At 37.7% G+C, this 16,520-nt stretch overlaps 1 protein-coding gene across 4 annotated transcripts in view; it reads right to left on the bottom strand.

The window, feature by feature from the left end:
• The window catches only part of ZBTB20 (zinc finger and BTB domain containing 20), a 476,227-nt gene that overhangs the window by 377,031 nt on the left and 82,676 nt on the right, over nt 1–16,520 (bottom strand). For 3 of the 4 annotated variants that reach the window (XM_041410848.1, XM_041410849.1, XM_041410850.1), the window contains exon 2: nt 11,578–11,637. The gene's annotated coding sequence lies outside the window, so the exon portion shown is untranslated. Of the gene's footprint in view, nt 1–11,390; nt 11,478–11,577; nt 11,638–16,520 lie in introns of all 4 variants that reach the window. The other variant, XM_041410847.1, reaches the window with a different exon arrangement.

Below are 16,520 nucleotides of genomic sequence, written 5' to 3'. Positions count from 1 at the left end.
AATTCACAGGATTGGCCTATGCTTTGCAAAGTTGACTGGGTTTCAAGTTTGTTACTACTTAGCTAATAGTTTTGCTAGAGGTTTAAGAGCTCTTAGAAGAACTGGAGGGAATGAGTTTGACAAGAGATCAAAGAGATCAATTACTATTGTGTCCACTGGACTTTAAATGTCCAGTGGACACCAGCTGGATGGGCAGAAAATGGGAATTAACACGGTTTAGTTTTAGACTACTAACTTACAAAGTAGAATAATTATTTCCTCCCAAAAAACATGGTTGGAGTTTATCATTCATGGTTCTCATTTCTTATGTTCTTATTAGTTTTCCTAATACTTACTGTTTATCAAAAATACTTGTTTGCAATGTTTCCTTATAAAGCTGATATACCCAATTGCAATTTCTAATTCGAAAAACCATGCAGATGTTACTAATAGGCCAAATGCTGGAATGCTTGCCCAGGATTTAGGCTGTCCACTGTTACAGACATAATGTGAGTAAGACTTCCCATGACATTTAGCTGATAAGTCTGGAGAAGTCTGGCCAGGAACCTTGATCATAAACAGAAATTTACAGGCTATGCAGCCTCATAATATCCATGTCTCAAGTCAGTTTCTCTGTTTTCTATACACTGACCCTTTTTTCTTCCCTTTGAAAAGGAAGGTAACCAGGAAAAAGAAAGAAACAAGCCCAGAACAGCTGTTCTGTATCTCTCTGAAGAAGCAACCACAACAAATAGCTCCTCGGATTGAATCCCAGGTGAAAGCTCCTTCCTTCAGTTGTGTAGTCCTAAACAAGAGAAGCCATGCAATTTTTAATTTTTTTTATGCTGCAACAAACTAGCCTTTACATTTGTATTTACACCAGTAAATTGTTCTTACTTTAACCTGTGATTTCGCTAGCTAGCAATAATTTTGGACTGTTGGTCAGAGGACATCTCTTTGCTTTGCTAACTACCTGTTATGATGTGTAAGTTACTGCAGAATTTAGCCATGTAAATTTTGAAAGCAATTTGCAGCTCTGAAACAATTTTCAAATATTTCTTCAAATTCTATGCTGTCAAAACTCAATGAATTTGCAAAAAGCACATAACATCTATAAACTCTGCAGCTGGCCACACAAAAAGCTGCCAAGAGTAAGGGTTATCAGAGCAGGAAAACACTGTTAATTACTAAGCATTGTTTCTTGAAATATAATACCCCTACCTGGGAACTACACATTCCTACCTATACATCACATCAATATCACAGGGGTAAATATCTCTAGGGAAAAAAAAAAAGAAAAAAAAAGAAAAGAAACCAAAAAGATAAACTAAACATCTTAACAAAAAAGGTACTCACTGCTTAGAACTTCTCTGCAGATGTTCAACTAACTTCAGTTTTCCCTCCCCTTCTTTCAGCACAAAGTGGAACTGTGAGTATTACAAAGATTGAATTCCTTTTCATAAGAAGTTAAAGGTTAATACTCATTAGAAGCCAATAATAATTTTGTGTTAAAATATCTACATGATAAGAACACCACTGTGTTGGTAAATTTCCACCTGCACATTAAATACTACTGTACTCAAGCTTCTCCTATGCCTGTGGCTTGGGCAATGCCCTGCTCAGGAAACTCAGGATAAATCTCTCCTTGGATTACTCTGGTGTGAGCTAGCCCAACAAAAGGGACTTTTATTCTGATATGGCTCAACCAAAAAAGTACTCCAGACAGATATACAAGGAAAACAGAAAATACCCCACAAACAACAATCACACCATCATTATGTATTCAAATTTAAAGTATTTACAGGATTAAGCAGTAACAGCACTGACACGATAACACATAGTGTGGCCTCATCCTGCAAGCCTCTCATCTGAATAATCCTAAGTGTGTGCAGTCCCTTGCAGCAATTGTTAGGTACAGAAAACTATGAAATTTGGGAGGAAGCAGATAAAAAAGCTGAAGCACAGAGCAACAATGGGACTCACTTAAAATTCTACAGAAAACAAATAGAAATTCATAAATTAAACTGATTCTGACTTTTAATCTTGTCTGTGGGACTCAACATCTATCCCACGAGAATAAGTATTAAAAAGCAAAAGCAACCCCTCCCTTGACATTTTATTATATTTCTATAGTCGTCTCAATATACCAGATCAATTGCATTTGAAAATTCAGCTATTAAACCATAAGTAGACCATCTCTGGAGCCTTTGTTTGTCAATTGCATCAAACAACAATTCTTCTGCAGACAAGAAATCAGACTGTATTTTTACAATAATTGCTAGTCATTTCTAGGAAGAAAGAGGTAGCAACAATACCCAAGGAAATAAAATAACACACTTTTGTGCTTTCCCATCAAACTCGAGAGTGGTAGGGGTTTAAATCAGTCAGAAGCAGCTACGCATGAGAGATTGCACTCTGCAGGCTCTATCAGTCAGAAGTCAAGGATACACGTCCATGATTTATCATACTTTTCATGGTAATTAGCTAGAGTGCCATTTTGCTTCCAGTAGCATCACTCAACTTTCTTTTTTTAATTTGGTCCTTTTTTTTTTTTTTCTGCAAATGAATTTACATATTTCTCAGTCTCTCATCTCCTACTATGTTTTATTTATGAATATAGGCCTTACTGATGGCAACTTTAATGTGAAGAAAGTAGTAATTAGTGTACCTATCTGCTAAGTTAATCCCTTTCCCACAATGTCTGCAGAGAAGTTGAAGGTAAGTAACTGTTTGCAGTCAATATTAGGTTTAATTATGCTTAATGAGGGGAACTATCTCTGTTTACTAACTGCACCTAGGTGTGCAGCTTCTATATGAGTTTTTGTCCCAACCTCATTCCCCACTGTTAATAGTGCCACTGTGCAGGGTACTTGTGGTTATAAAACTTCTCCAGGAGAGCCAAGCAAGTGAGGTACCTGTTACAATACATGCTCAGAGGGAGCAGAATGGCCTTAAAACAATGACAGCTTTGTGTAAGGAAAAAGTTCTACCATCTCACATTAAGTGGATGCATTGCACTAGAGAAAAGAAGCTGAAACCCCTCCAAAGCTCACAGATGTTCCTCAAAGCCCTCCTCTTAAAAAATAAAATAAAATAAAATAAAATAAAATAAAATAAAATAAAATAAAATAAAATAAAATAAAATAAAATAAAATAAAATAAAATAAAATCTTTTTCCCTCATTTTCAGGGATAATCCACTTGAACATTTCCTGTAAGAGTTACTGCGAACCTTTACCTTATTGAAAGCTGTGTTAAGAATTAACACCCTGAAGTTGTACAAATGAATGAAGACTTCTAGTTGTAGTTAATGAGCAGGTATCTTCCATAACTGAAGAGATTCTAGAAGCAACTGAAGATGATACCAAAGTGGTCTTAGAATTCCATACCAGCAAGAGGTCAAAAGCAAAGCCTCAGACTGAAACTCAGTTCTACTTCAACTGCTCTGTTTTCAACATCTTTGCAATGTTGTTACTTCAGTCAGAGTCTTCCTAATGTGAAAATCTAAATTTGAGTTTACTTCAGTACTTTTTGCCATAACATTTTCCTTTGTGATTTCATGTATTACCCCCTTAAGAAATTCACGCAAGGGGAATTTTTAATACATATTTATAACTACCTATGAAAAATGTACCTTCCAAAATCTTTGATTCCCTAGCATAGATTTAGGGGGTTTTGTGTGTGTGCACAAGGGACCAAGTTTGCAGGAGAAGCACTGAAAAACAAAGCTGTTTGATTTCCAATAAGAAATAGAAGTGGAACACAGAGAGAAATTGTTCTGTAAATGAAGAGGTTACTTCATTTGATTTTTTCAAAGCAGTAAGAAGCAAGTTCTGCATTGCGTTCATATCAGAGAAGTGTGACATTTCCTCAGACATAGCTTAGGGGTTTTATTTTTTCTTTTTTTCTTTTTTTTTTTTTTTTTTTTTGCCCTAGTGAGCACTCTGCGTGAGTCCACACATTCCCTCCTTATTTTTGCCATTGGCAAGACTTCAAAAAAAAAAATCTCTGGTTAGAAAATTGATCAAAAATGCAGGAAGAACTTCTGCTAAATCATGCTTTTTGGTTTTTTTAAAAAACACACATTTTATGATTACTTGATTGACAAAACAGAAGTAAAGTAAGATTTGATTTAAAGGCTAAACTCTGTAATTCTGCAATATATCCAGATCGACTGTATATAGCTTTGACCATATAGATTTCAAAATTTAAGCTCAAGGCTTATATGCACTTTTCCTACAATATGCCAAACTAACACTAACACCCATATTACCAGACATTAAGGAAAAGGTTTCTAAAGGAGAAGTGTGATTTCTTAACTGATCATTTTCCCTCTCAACACAATGTTCAAAAAAATGTGATCTGAAAATGTAAATACAAGTTTCACTACTCTGTAAAACTGTTCATAGCTACATAAGAAGAAAGAAAAGATACCTGTTTTCAATATATTCTTCCTTTTGCTGTTTAAGATACCAATATTCAGATAAACGTGGGTTTCATTATGAGATGGAAATTATTTACAGGCACATATATTCTTCAGAAAATTGATGAGGTTTTGTACCCAAGAAGAGAGAAAAAGAGGTCATGTTACTTCTTGAATACAAAGTCCAGCATCTTAAAACACTACAGAAAGACTGTGAGGATCTGAAAAACTTAAAAGAACTCATCATTTAAAGGCTAGATTATGGAAACTCTAACTGGAGAATGAAAACAGCACTTAATACAACAACACTGGGAGAAGGCATATTCAAGTTGCTTCTCACCTGCTGCTGCCTTTCAGTAGTGGCATAAACAAAGCTTGGGTAACTGAACATTAATCTGTTTTACTAAAGCACAGTCTTAGAGATAACAAGATCACCTGCAGGCCATGGATGCTCAGTGTACATACATGAGCAACTGTTTCCTCAAAAATCCACAGGCAGCTCCCCAAACTATAGGAAGCAGACCTCCCTGAGAGATAGATGGATGAGGGCATTTAAAAAAAAATCTGTGCAGCTTTCTTCCCCAGACAACTGCTTGGGAAAAAAAGTTCCACCCTTTACTGAAGAGCCTGAGAGGATGGTGGGCTTGCTTATTTGTATCAGTCTAGATAATAACTAGGCTTTGCACATTGCAGTGTTGCCTCCACACGTCTCTCTGCTCAGAGTCACCAATTATAATGAAGAATAGTGGGAGGATAAAGATTTTTAAAACTAATTGCAAAATAACCAAAGAAAAGCTGTTTTGCAAACATAAAGAGTTTGCTTAGGTAAAAAAATATTTTTCCCCAAAATCTAGAGAGGTTTAGTTACCCCTAAATGAATGAATTTAGTATAATGCAGCATAATGTCTTGGCAAAGAGAAAGATGCTTTTTCTTGATGACCTCTGAAGTCATGGTAAGAGTCTCCAGTCTTGGTGGAGGAGATAACCTGAGAGTGATTCAGTCTGGTGGCCTCTGGAATCTCAAGGAAGCTTAAAGTTTATATGGAAAGAGTGCATCTCACGTTTACAGCCCAGCCAGGCAGGTGGGACTGGAACATTGTGTTTCAGCCACACACCAATCAAACTGTTAAAACGTAACTTGTTACAAGAGAACGCTTAGACAGAGATACTGACATCTTGGGGCAGTCCCATCTCATTAAAAAACCCCCAACCATTTAGATGTGCCTATAAACATAAGTGTAAAGATATTTTAATTCACAGGAAGGAAGAAGTTTCAGATCAAAGTTCTGCAGCTAATGACCACAATTCAGATTTATAAAAACTTTAGATTAAAATGCTCTATAAGTGACTAAGGAGCAACATTTCTTGCTTCTTTTTTTCTTTTTTCAATATTGAATTATTGCCAGAAAAAATACAAGTTTTCAGCTGCTTTTCTCTCAGAACAGCCTCTGCTGACTTCCATGAATTCTCTCTGCCATCCTAAAGATATGTGTTTGGAAGGCACAGAGACTTGTATAATCCCCCAAGTCCTATTAATATCAGTAAGAATTACACAAGTTTGATTCCAAAGACCCAAAGTGAATGGTGACTAAAGTGACTAAAAGTGAAAGTGACTAAAATGGCCTCAAAGCTGTTTTTCAGAGTCAAAATGGTGCATCTCATCTTGGCACTAAAATGTGCTGCTGCCACAAAAGTGGTCCAGCTCCCACGGCTGCTGAGTTCTTGCTGTCTCTCATTTCGTTGTCTGCCATTTCACTCGTGGTGCAGGAGAAATAGGGGCTGGTCTTTTAATAACCCACACTTCTGAGAACACTGACTGATGTAGGAAGTTATGCAGGAATGCTACTCTGCTCATCAAACTACTGTGGAACTAAAGGCTGGCTTTGACTGGGAGGCTTACTAAATGAACAACAAAGCACCTGTAAGGTGCTCAGCAGCAGCATCACAGTGTCCCTACACAAATGTCTAACTCATTTGTGAGTCTAACAGGAAAACAGACATCCATCTAGTAAAAGAGGAGACAGGGAGAGAAAGAGGGAGATACTAACACAGAAAGGGAAAGAAATAGAGAAAGAGAAGAGCAATAAAGAGAAGAAAAGAGGGAGGGAGGGAGGGAGGGAGGGAGGGAGGGAGGGAAGGAATTATTTAATCATACTACTCAGTGAAAGATGTATCTCCTGAACTTTGCAGGACACAATAACATTTGAAGTTAAAATCTTGAACCACCAGATGGAGGATTTAGCCCTCTCTTTAACAATTAATTGCTTGTCAAGCCACGTTCTACTTTTACAGAAAAACAGGGAAGCCAAGTCTTCCCTGTTTCAAAGACAATGGAATAGAAATCGGCCAGGAGAAGAAGCAAAAAAATTCACTGTCTTGAGCTATCCACTGAAGAAAATTAACTTTCCCAAAACAAACACCACAGATATTAAAGACCAGTACTTTAATCTGACTGGGCACCTGAATGTGACATCTGGACAGCAAAATTGCTATTTATCCTTTCCGAAGAATGTAAACTGAGTCACTGGCACAGAACAAAGAATTCAGTCAAATTATGTTCCATGTGGCAAAAGTGGCAAGTGTCACCTGTGCCACGTCATCCAAATACTACCAGATGATCTGCAGCTCAGATGAAGAAAATGAGAATGACTGAAAGTTTCTTCTTGGCTTTGACCCTGGCACACATCTGATCAAAAACCATGACACCTAAATACCTTGTTTTGAACCTCAAAATACTTCCCTGGCATATACTTCTGGCCACCACTTTTACACTCTCAGTGAAGAGGGATGTTATCTTTTTCAAAGAGGAGGTATTAGGTTGTGGCCCCTGGCAAATCAACATGAATCACAGGCCACACGATTCAAATGTGCTCTAAGAATGAGAATTTTAGCGTCCTGAAACTCCATGCTTAAAGCACTGAACGAGGAAACAGTGTGTTGATTTAAGAGGCCAGTCCTTTCACATTCATTATCAAAAACAATAAAGGAGGAAGAGTAAAGTATTACCTGTGACTTATACCTAAAACCAGGCACACTGGCCTGGCACTGTTAGTTTTACTAGAATATCTGCTGGATAACACAACAGACATGCATGCAGGTAAACATAAACACACATGCACACACAATACTGAACTTTGGGTCCAGGCTCTGGTAACCCATGTCCCCTGGGCATAAATCAGCTATGCCTTCAACAGGAAAAAGTCAGTGTAATGGTTAACCAGCTCAGTGGGCTGGTTCATCACAAGCAGAGAAACATCAGTGAAGGCTGCAATGCTGGTCCCTTCTTCCTCTGGAATGCTACTGGATGCCTGGAATTAAATTCAGCAGTGAAAAAGACCCAGCAAATGTAGTGTCAACATAAGAAAGAAGCAGAATTTCACCTCCTGGAGCTGCAAGTAAAGGAGGACTTCTACACGGATGCAGAGATTTCCTGTGAAGCTTGATGTTGAAAGAACATGACAGATTCCAGTATCAACATTTATCAAACGTGAATGCATAGGTTTTGGTAGGATTAAGAAGGTTATTGGTATCAGATCTAGGCAACTATTCCCTATACAGCAACAAGTGATCAATTCTTGTGCCAACTGGCCAAGTGTCCATGTTGGTAGCTGCAGCCATGGCACCAGGACTGCAACAGAAAGAAGGTTAAAGTGTATCCATGCAGGTGAAAGACTAAACCAGGAGAATTCCTACAGCCTATCAGGAAAATTCCCTCAAATACTTCCAAATCTTTCCAAGCCTCTTACAGCAGTGCATTAAAAGTGAACATAGCACAACACCCACTGTAGCTCTTCCAGTGCTACCTCAGTAAGCATTTTGTAGAGAGGCAATACACTACAGCTTGAAAAGACAAATTTCGTCTGCTTTTTTTTTTTTTCTTTTTTTTTAGTTTTCAATGATTTAACTTCATCAGCCATGGCAGCAAGGACAATCCAAAATTCAGGTTTATTTTTTCTGTTTCAACAAAAGCATTCGCTTCTTATTTAAGAAGACCTTGAAATACATGGTTTAGAAAAAACACACACACAAAAAAAAAAGTAGATTCTTGCTTTCCTTAAACTCACTTTCCCTCTGAAAGGGTTTGCTCTGTGTGTGGATAATTCATTTACTTTAATTATTTTGAAGTGCTCCTGTTTGAGTGGGTAGAAGTCAAGTATTCACAACATCAAAGTAGGTCCTAGAATTAGTTGTTGTAAGAAAAATGTTTTGCTGCAGTGGCCCAAATCAGCACAAGCAGTAAGACTTGAGTATTTTGGCTTTTTCACAAACAGCACCCAGATCCATGAGAATGTATTATAGGACTTATTTTATGGACAGGTCATATCTTTCTAATCAGGAACTTCAGTTGTTACCCTTTGTTGGATGTTTTCAGTCTAGATTGCTTTCTGGTTAATTAGGTACACACACTAAAAACAACAACAGTAAGAAAACAAGCCAAGAAAGTCCTAAGAAAACTTCAGAGGGAAGCATTTGGACATAGTTATGTGCAAACATCCACAGAGAGAAGAGGAGGAATCTAGGGAAAATGCACAGGATTATCACTTTACAGTCAGTGCACACTGACTTGAACAAGGATTCAAAAAATAAACACATCTAACATTTAAATCCCAGGCTGCATATTCAGTGACACTCTTTCTCTCATGAGTGTATGTACACTTAAAACCAAAACCCCAACAGCTGAACATCTACATCTTTGAGGAATTTCAGCTCTTGATCTCATGGCAAAGCTACCATCCAAACATTCCACTGTATCCACAGGCTTCTACTAACACATTCTGATTAAAGGACACAAATGCAAGAAAACTAAAACCAAAGACAGAACCAGCAGTTGAAATGAAGAGTCTGTGCTACCCATCCCTTCAGAGATACAAAGAATTGATGTAGGCATCTGGAGAAACAGAAGATATCTCCTCTGGTACTTCTCATTCCACATGTCTCCCCATTTTCAAACTGCATTCCTGTGCTTTGCACAAACTTCCACATACCTTTGTAGCTCATCTGGACTGTTGCCCATAGTTACACCCAGTATTTACAGGCAAGCCTGTAGCCTTGTTCCTCCATGGAGGTAAACAAGAGAGGAAGGAAAATGGCATGAAGGAAAGTAGAAACAATTCTGCACTTACTTGTCTGTAGTTGGTAGCTATACCTTAGGAAAGTTGCTTTAAAATACAAGTTGTTATTGAGGTTTGGTTTAAAAATCTCTGCCAGTTTTGACATTCAGGTGAAGGTATTGCTGCTGGCTCCAGAATAATTTGCATATCTTATCACTACATAAAATGTCTGAGGTGTGCACCAATCTGATGAAATTATAAACAAGAGTCCACACAAGTACACATGCCTTCCTGTTTGATTTCTGTCCTGCTCACTCCTCTATAATAAATCTTATGATCATCTCATTCTAGCCGGAGGTTTAACTGTGCATGCAAAAAGGAAAATGTTAGCAGCCTATTCTTACCCATACTTTACAGCTGAGAACATGACAAAAATGTAATTTTGGGGAGCAAGCAGAAAGCTTATTTTGCTACCATCCCTCTCCTCTTTTATTGCTACAAAATTAGTGGAAAACACCATGTATTTATGTATTTTTAAAAATAATTTCCCACCCTGAAAGTAAATAAATACATTAAACTATACCTCTTTTACTGCAAAGACAAATATACATGCCTAACTTTATGTTCTGCAATTAATCTCATGTATTTCAACAGGATTACTCATAATGCTGCAAGTGAAATACACATCTAAATCCTTGCAGAATCATGGCCTGAATTGCCAACAGTTATATGGCACAATTAAATGCCTAGGTCTAAATGTCTCTACAGAAAGATCAGAAAAAAGAAAAACCTTTAGGCATAGTAAGTAACAAATCTTCTCTAGGGAGTGACGATGGGAGAAATAGTATTGAGGGTGTCGCCTTCCCCTGGGAAATTCACCTGTCACCAAATCTTTCCATAAATTTATCTTCTTCCTCTACCAGTTACCACCTTCACTTATTACTCTGTTCTCTAACACCAAACATGACTCTCCCTTCCCACACTTCCCCTGCTGCCATGTGAAGAAGGAGACACATCTCACTCATTCTTTTGCACTGTGAAACAGGATGAGAGCACAGTCTGGCCCTTCCATTAACTAGCAGGGTAATAAAGAGCTCATGTGCTGACTAACAGGCCTGGGGTGCACAACTTTGCTCCTCAGAACTGTTCACATGCCAGTGTCTCCCTGAAAATTGTCCAGTAAACCCTTTGGACAACCCTTAACCTATCATTGGAGTCCATTACAAGAAGCTGCTTGATCAAAATGTATATAAATTACATACTCAAACTGCCATAAACATACATAAATTACATACTCAAACTGCCCAGGCCTGCCTCCTGAGGAGCAGCCTACCACTGGCTTTCTTCTGCAAATACTCATGAATGGCATATGAGAAGTCACTCATGATCAGGTTTTTTACTAAAATCCACGGCTTATGCAAAAACTTCTGCTTGTAAATTAACTCAGTCAGAAATATTAACTAAAATGCCAGGAAAACAAAGTCAATCCCTTAAAAGTTCAAATGACTATTTGTCACAAACATTTCACCTCTACTAATGAACTGCAAAAATGAATGATAGAAATGCAAAACTGTATTATGTTTAGCAGTTAACATTTTAATAAGAAGGAGATTAGCAATTTTTAATACCTCCAGTGCTTTGTTATATACAGTGGCACAATAACTGAATATTTTAATTGCTAATTATTTAGACCTCATTCAGTTCTCACTCAGGCAAAACTCCCATTGAGGGACTCTTGCCTGAGAAGAGAGCTACAGGATTTGTTTTACTGTAATTTGAAAAAACTTTATATATCATAAAAACTATCAAGTAATAGTGAGACAAAAATCATTAAATCCCTAGCAATATTAAATCCTACTGATATTCCCATTGACTCTCAACGCCAATGTTTTCATATTAAGTAAAACAGATAATTGCAGTTTACCAGTTGTAACTTACCTGTATAATTTATGCCCAGATATGCTGGTGGCTCTTAAAAAGGTCTAATAATGTTTTGATTCCTCTTACCGTATCCCTGCTTTTCTCCTGTGGGAAATCTCAGTTTAGATGTGATAAGGAAGCAGCATTTCCAAACAATTAAGATGTCAACACCTTCAGAAACACAAACATTAGCATTTGGTTTTACCTTTTGACTTCGGCCTCCAAAAGGGTTAAGAGCAGCTCTCAACACTTCTTTCTTATGCTGCTGTAAAAAAAAAGAAATGAGTATGTTTAGGGATTTGCACACAAAAATCCTTGAGTTTCCATAACAGTGAAATAGCTGGCGTTCAGTGGGGCAAGTGGGTGGAATGCTGTATATACATAAACATACACCTATGCGAAGGAAGACAAAACAAAGTCCTACACATTTGCAAGCAGTGCACAGGTGACAAAAAAATAAACTAAATTTCAAATTAGTATTTTAAATGTCACGCTATGCACATGCTTCAGAGAGGGAAGTTATACAGCTGGACACAAAATAGGTAGAGAGCAAATTCTAAGACTCCATGCTTCAAAAAAGTAAATCTCTTTTTTCTCCATTAAGTGTAGTTTCATTCATCTTAGGATAAAAACAAATGCGCATCACAACCAAAGTTTTGACACTTAAGTTTGTCATTCAAATGCATTTTGGAAAAAGCTGCAAGTAAGTTCTCTAACAGATCAAGTCTAAAGAGTTTCTCTCCTTTTATTTTTTTTAAATGAAAAAACATGCGTAACATTTTCATATTTGAAAGGGCTTTAATGACTAAAATGTTCAGAAAACCTCTCCACAGGCTGCACTGAAGAAACAAAGAAGCAAAAGCAGACCTAGTACCATACACTGTTAACTACCAAAATGTTCAGAAGTGGCTGGCACACAGCTGAGGAAAAAGTAAGCATTTTGAAGACTGAAAGTAGGAATTGGGCACCCTCCTTCACCAATTCAGAATATGGTTTAGGGAACAGATTGGCACAGTTTCCAGTTCCTGTTATAAGAGTTTCACGTAGATTACAGTGCCCAAATCCATTCCAGTCAGGCTTCCTGCTTCCTTGCAGGGGCAGTGAGATCCCTTTGCTACTCTCAAGTGCTGACTTTCCACCTAGGAACCTGTGTCCAAAGCTAATGCCAGCTTGAGTATGGCAGGACTAACTAAAATGACTGGTATTCTTTAACAATATATGTTAAAAATATGTAAAAATAGAATTTTTAGATAAATTACCAAAGTAATTTAAAAATTAATAAATGGTCCACATATTATAAAATTATATATATATATATATATATATATATAAACTTTTTTTTTTTTTTTGTGCTAGTGGGGGTTCTTCATAGCTAGCCAAGAAGATATTTTAACTACTGGGATTACAGGTAAGAACAGATTACTAATTAGAATGAACTCATCTTTGGAGTACCTTTACAAAGTGTTGCTTTCTCAAATAAAGAAGATATAACAGTAGGCTTTCAGGCTCATTGTTTCCAAGCCTGACTTCCCACCAGTTCCTGGCTACTGCAGGGATGCTTCTGTTTCTTTCTCTCAGGCATGCTCACAATTTCTTTTCAGATCTTGTAATTTTCCTTTTGTTTTCTAGGTGCTTTCTACCTGTGGTCATTGCAATCAAATGATGCCTCCAGCAGCATTTGCAGAAATTTCCCTGTAACAATGCCCCAGCCTGTGTGGCTCAGTCCTGAGTGCACTCGGCACAGCCTGCTGGATGGCAGCTTCCACTGTTCCACTGTTTTCAGGGAAGAAGGTTTATTTTGCTTGATCTAAGCTGTGCAACAAATGCTTCAGCTTTCCTATAATCTGCAGTTGCCTTTATAGAGAGAGACTCACTGGACAGTGGCTGTTAGCACTTTCCAGCATTACACAAGGATGGTCTGGAACAGTCTGTCAGATCTGCACAGACAATGAATAAAGCAAAGCAGAAGGCCTAGATATTGAGTAATGAGGTGGGGTTTTGACCTTTAAATGCTGCTGGATGGATTGCACGAGGATATGTTTGATTCAAGAGATACTATTAGGTACAAAATTGTACTGTTTGCCTGAAGTCTACCTCAGCTAGCAGCTGCACCATTCTGTGCTGGCTGGCTGCAGTGAGACATGGCTCTGCTGAGTGAGCCCAGTAAGAGAGGGTGGTACTGGGGAGCCTGAAAAGCATGGAAAGAACATGGGAAAATCTGATCACAGGGTGTGAGAGAAAATTTTCTATTTTAAAACCCATTGAACAGTCAGACCTCCAACAGTGTTTAGACTCCTTAAGCTCTGCAAAGGATTAGATCCAAGTCAAAGGCCTCCGTTTCTCTTCTCTGGGCTACTGGCATTTGAACATTTGTACAACTACTCATGATGACAAGCTACCCTCTTGTCAGCTGTAATTTTTGCCAGAAACTGCTGTACAAGAGTCTGTATAACTGTTACAGTTACTTTATTTTCACAATCATTAATTGATCCTTTCTAAACATTTGAATGCCTGAATTTAATTAGAGGCAACATTTCTGCCACAGTTTTTGTAACTGTTTTTATACATTATTTAAATTAATCAAGCCTTATACTTGAGATGGTAATTTGTTGGACCAAAACAGCTATTTCCAGGCCATACACTTTGTTTTCAATTCCAACCTCCATGTTTAAACCTTGTGGTTTAACTTAGATCAGCAGTGTATTGGTGATTCAAATTATATCATATCAAGTAATACCTTCAAAATCTGATGCATCTGTATGACATCAGTGGAGTGAAAAACTCTGCATGCAATTCAGGAACCACTTTGTTTTTTTCACTTTTACATGGAAGTTAACTCCCTGCACAAAGCAGAGGTGAATACTTCACAGCATAGGCTCACTAGAGGCTTACCGGGCTCAAAGCTGTAAGTCTATCAGTCCTCAGAAAGGCTCAAGTTAGGCCATGGTGATTTCCTAGCAAAATGTGCTTTACAGGATGAAGTAAATGAGGTACCTTTATTCACTCTGCTTTTTAAATATATAACCAGAATGAGATCTACTACTAAAACTAAAAAATACAGAAATTGATAACTTAAACAGTCCTAAATTAAAAATGCCTCTTCCACTATGCTAATTGTTTGTACAGTAACAAGAGCATCCTGTACTGCTGAAAGTGCAACAAGAGGAACTATACATTCTTTTTCATTTCCTTATGTTGATACCTTACAGGCTGCATGGCCTTCTGATATTTGCTGTTAATGAAAAAAACATTGTTCAGTGACCTATCATCAGATTAACTGAAACCAAAATAAACACACTCCATTCAAGAAAATGTAAAGAAGGTGTCAATTCTATTTACATTTTCTCGAGGTTATGGTGGGAGGGGGAATATTGTAGGATGGCAAATCTTCTCTTTTTAAGATCCTACATTTAAAAACAAAATTCAAAGAGTAAGATAAATTATATTAGCATCACTCCAGTTCAATCCCTTCCAAACATAGTCATCACGTATACAAGCTAAAGTCCAGCAGCAAGTGAATGAAAGAAATCACTGTTTATTAATGCTAAGAATATAAGAGCCAAAAAAGAATCTCAGACATGATTCACTGTGAGAGTACTCATAAATCTCTTGGTCTCTTTGAGATTCAACCTGGCATGAAACTTGGGCAAGTATATTCTCAGCAAAACGGACAGTGCATGACAAAAACACTCTTAAAAAAATTCTGTGAGAATTTAATGACTGTAGAAAAGTCTTATCTGGCACACTTAAAGCTTGAAATCTCCTTATTTTCAGGGCAGTATTTCTAGCAGAAGAACAGATTGCCTCACACAGGCTCACCACTACCCCTCAGCTTTGAACTAAGGGACGATGTTGAACGGCCAGGTTTTGGGGCTGCTTCAACCCTTCACTGGACTTACAACCACAGGGCAACTCTGACTCACTGTAGGAATGGTTTTTTGTGATATGGACTTTGGTCCACTGAGAACTAGAGTTGACATCTCTGTACCTTTTCTCAAGAGTCAAGCTTGTCTGTCTGGGGGAAAAAAGAATAAATCAAGTGACCAGCATTAAATTCCATGACAAAGACATTGTCTGAAGAATTTCTGAAGACAACTACCCAAAGCAGACCACTGACCTGGCCTGCAAGTATGAGATAATGAACTGGATACGATTTGGCTTTTTTGTGGGAAAGGAAGCTTTGTACATGTACAGAAAAAATTTAAAGAAACAACTGTGTTACAGTTACATCCTTCACACATGAAAAAGTCATTCAGGAAACAATTTAAGTTCCCTGTGCACTACTCAAATCTATTTGAAAAATACTGCCTGCCCATATTTATCTCTGTGAAAGACTTGGATTAACTGTCTAGGCTCAGGACAAAATGATCTTTGAAGGCAGCAGTCACATGATGGAGAAAAGGGAGCATCTGTAATGCTGTCTGTGAGGTTCACATGCCTTCACTTCATGTACCATAAGTTTACTTAAACAGAAATCATCACCTGGAACATGAGAAGCAAATGGCATTTTTAATATCAGAGCAATAAGCCTGTGTATTTCTTCAGAAGGAAATACCAGTGCAGACAGGGAATTAAAACATGCCATGGTAACAGCTGAAGACTTCAACTGTCAACAAAATCAGGCTATTAATTTTCACATAAACAGTCTTTTAAAATATTTGATTTTTAATATACAGTTCAAAGATCACTCTCACATTTCAGCAGCTTTTGTCTTTTAATGCCGATAATTTCAGATGCCTTTTCACACTACCCTGTGCTTTGTCTCCCCTTTGGAAAAGGTGAGTGAAAATATCAAATGATATCTTATTCTGCCAAGACCAAAGGAACAGTTCAAACATTCAGAAATATTAGGCAGTGGCCTTACTTAAGGTAGGAAGGGAATGTGATTAGCAGTGGGCAGGGGAGGAAGGGAGAACCAAATCTCTTTCTCTATTTCAATCTGTGCTCAGGGCTAGACTATGTAAAACAACAAGCAAAAATTACTGGACAGAAAACACAGAATCATTTTATTTTCATCACATTCTCTCCTCAAGCAGATAGTGAGATTCAAGAGGAGCCTGGGAAGCTATTGGCTTGGTCACTACCACTGAAAGCTGCCCAGACTGATCCGCTTGGACTGAACTATCGCCTGCCACAGGATGCAGTCTC

Source organism: Onychostruthus taczanowskii, unplaced genomic scaffold, assembly GCF_017590055.1.
Source record: "Onychostruthus taczanowskii isolate IOZ18803 unplaced genomic scaffold, ASM1759005v1 scaffold34, whole genome shotgun sequence".
In the NCBI taxonomy this organism is placed as follows: Eukaryota; Metazoa; Chordata; class Aves; order Passeriformes; family Passeridae; genus Onychostruthus; species Onychostruthus taczanowskii.
This window is presented reverse-complemented; position numbering and strand designations above follow the sequence as displayed.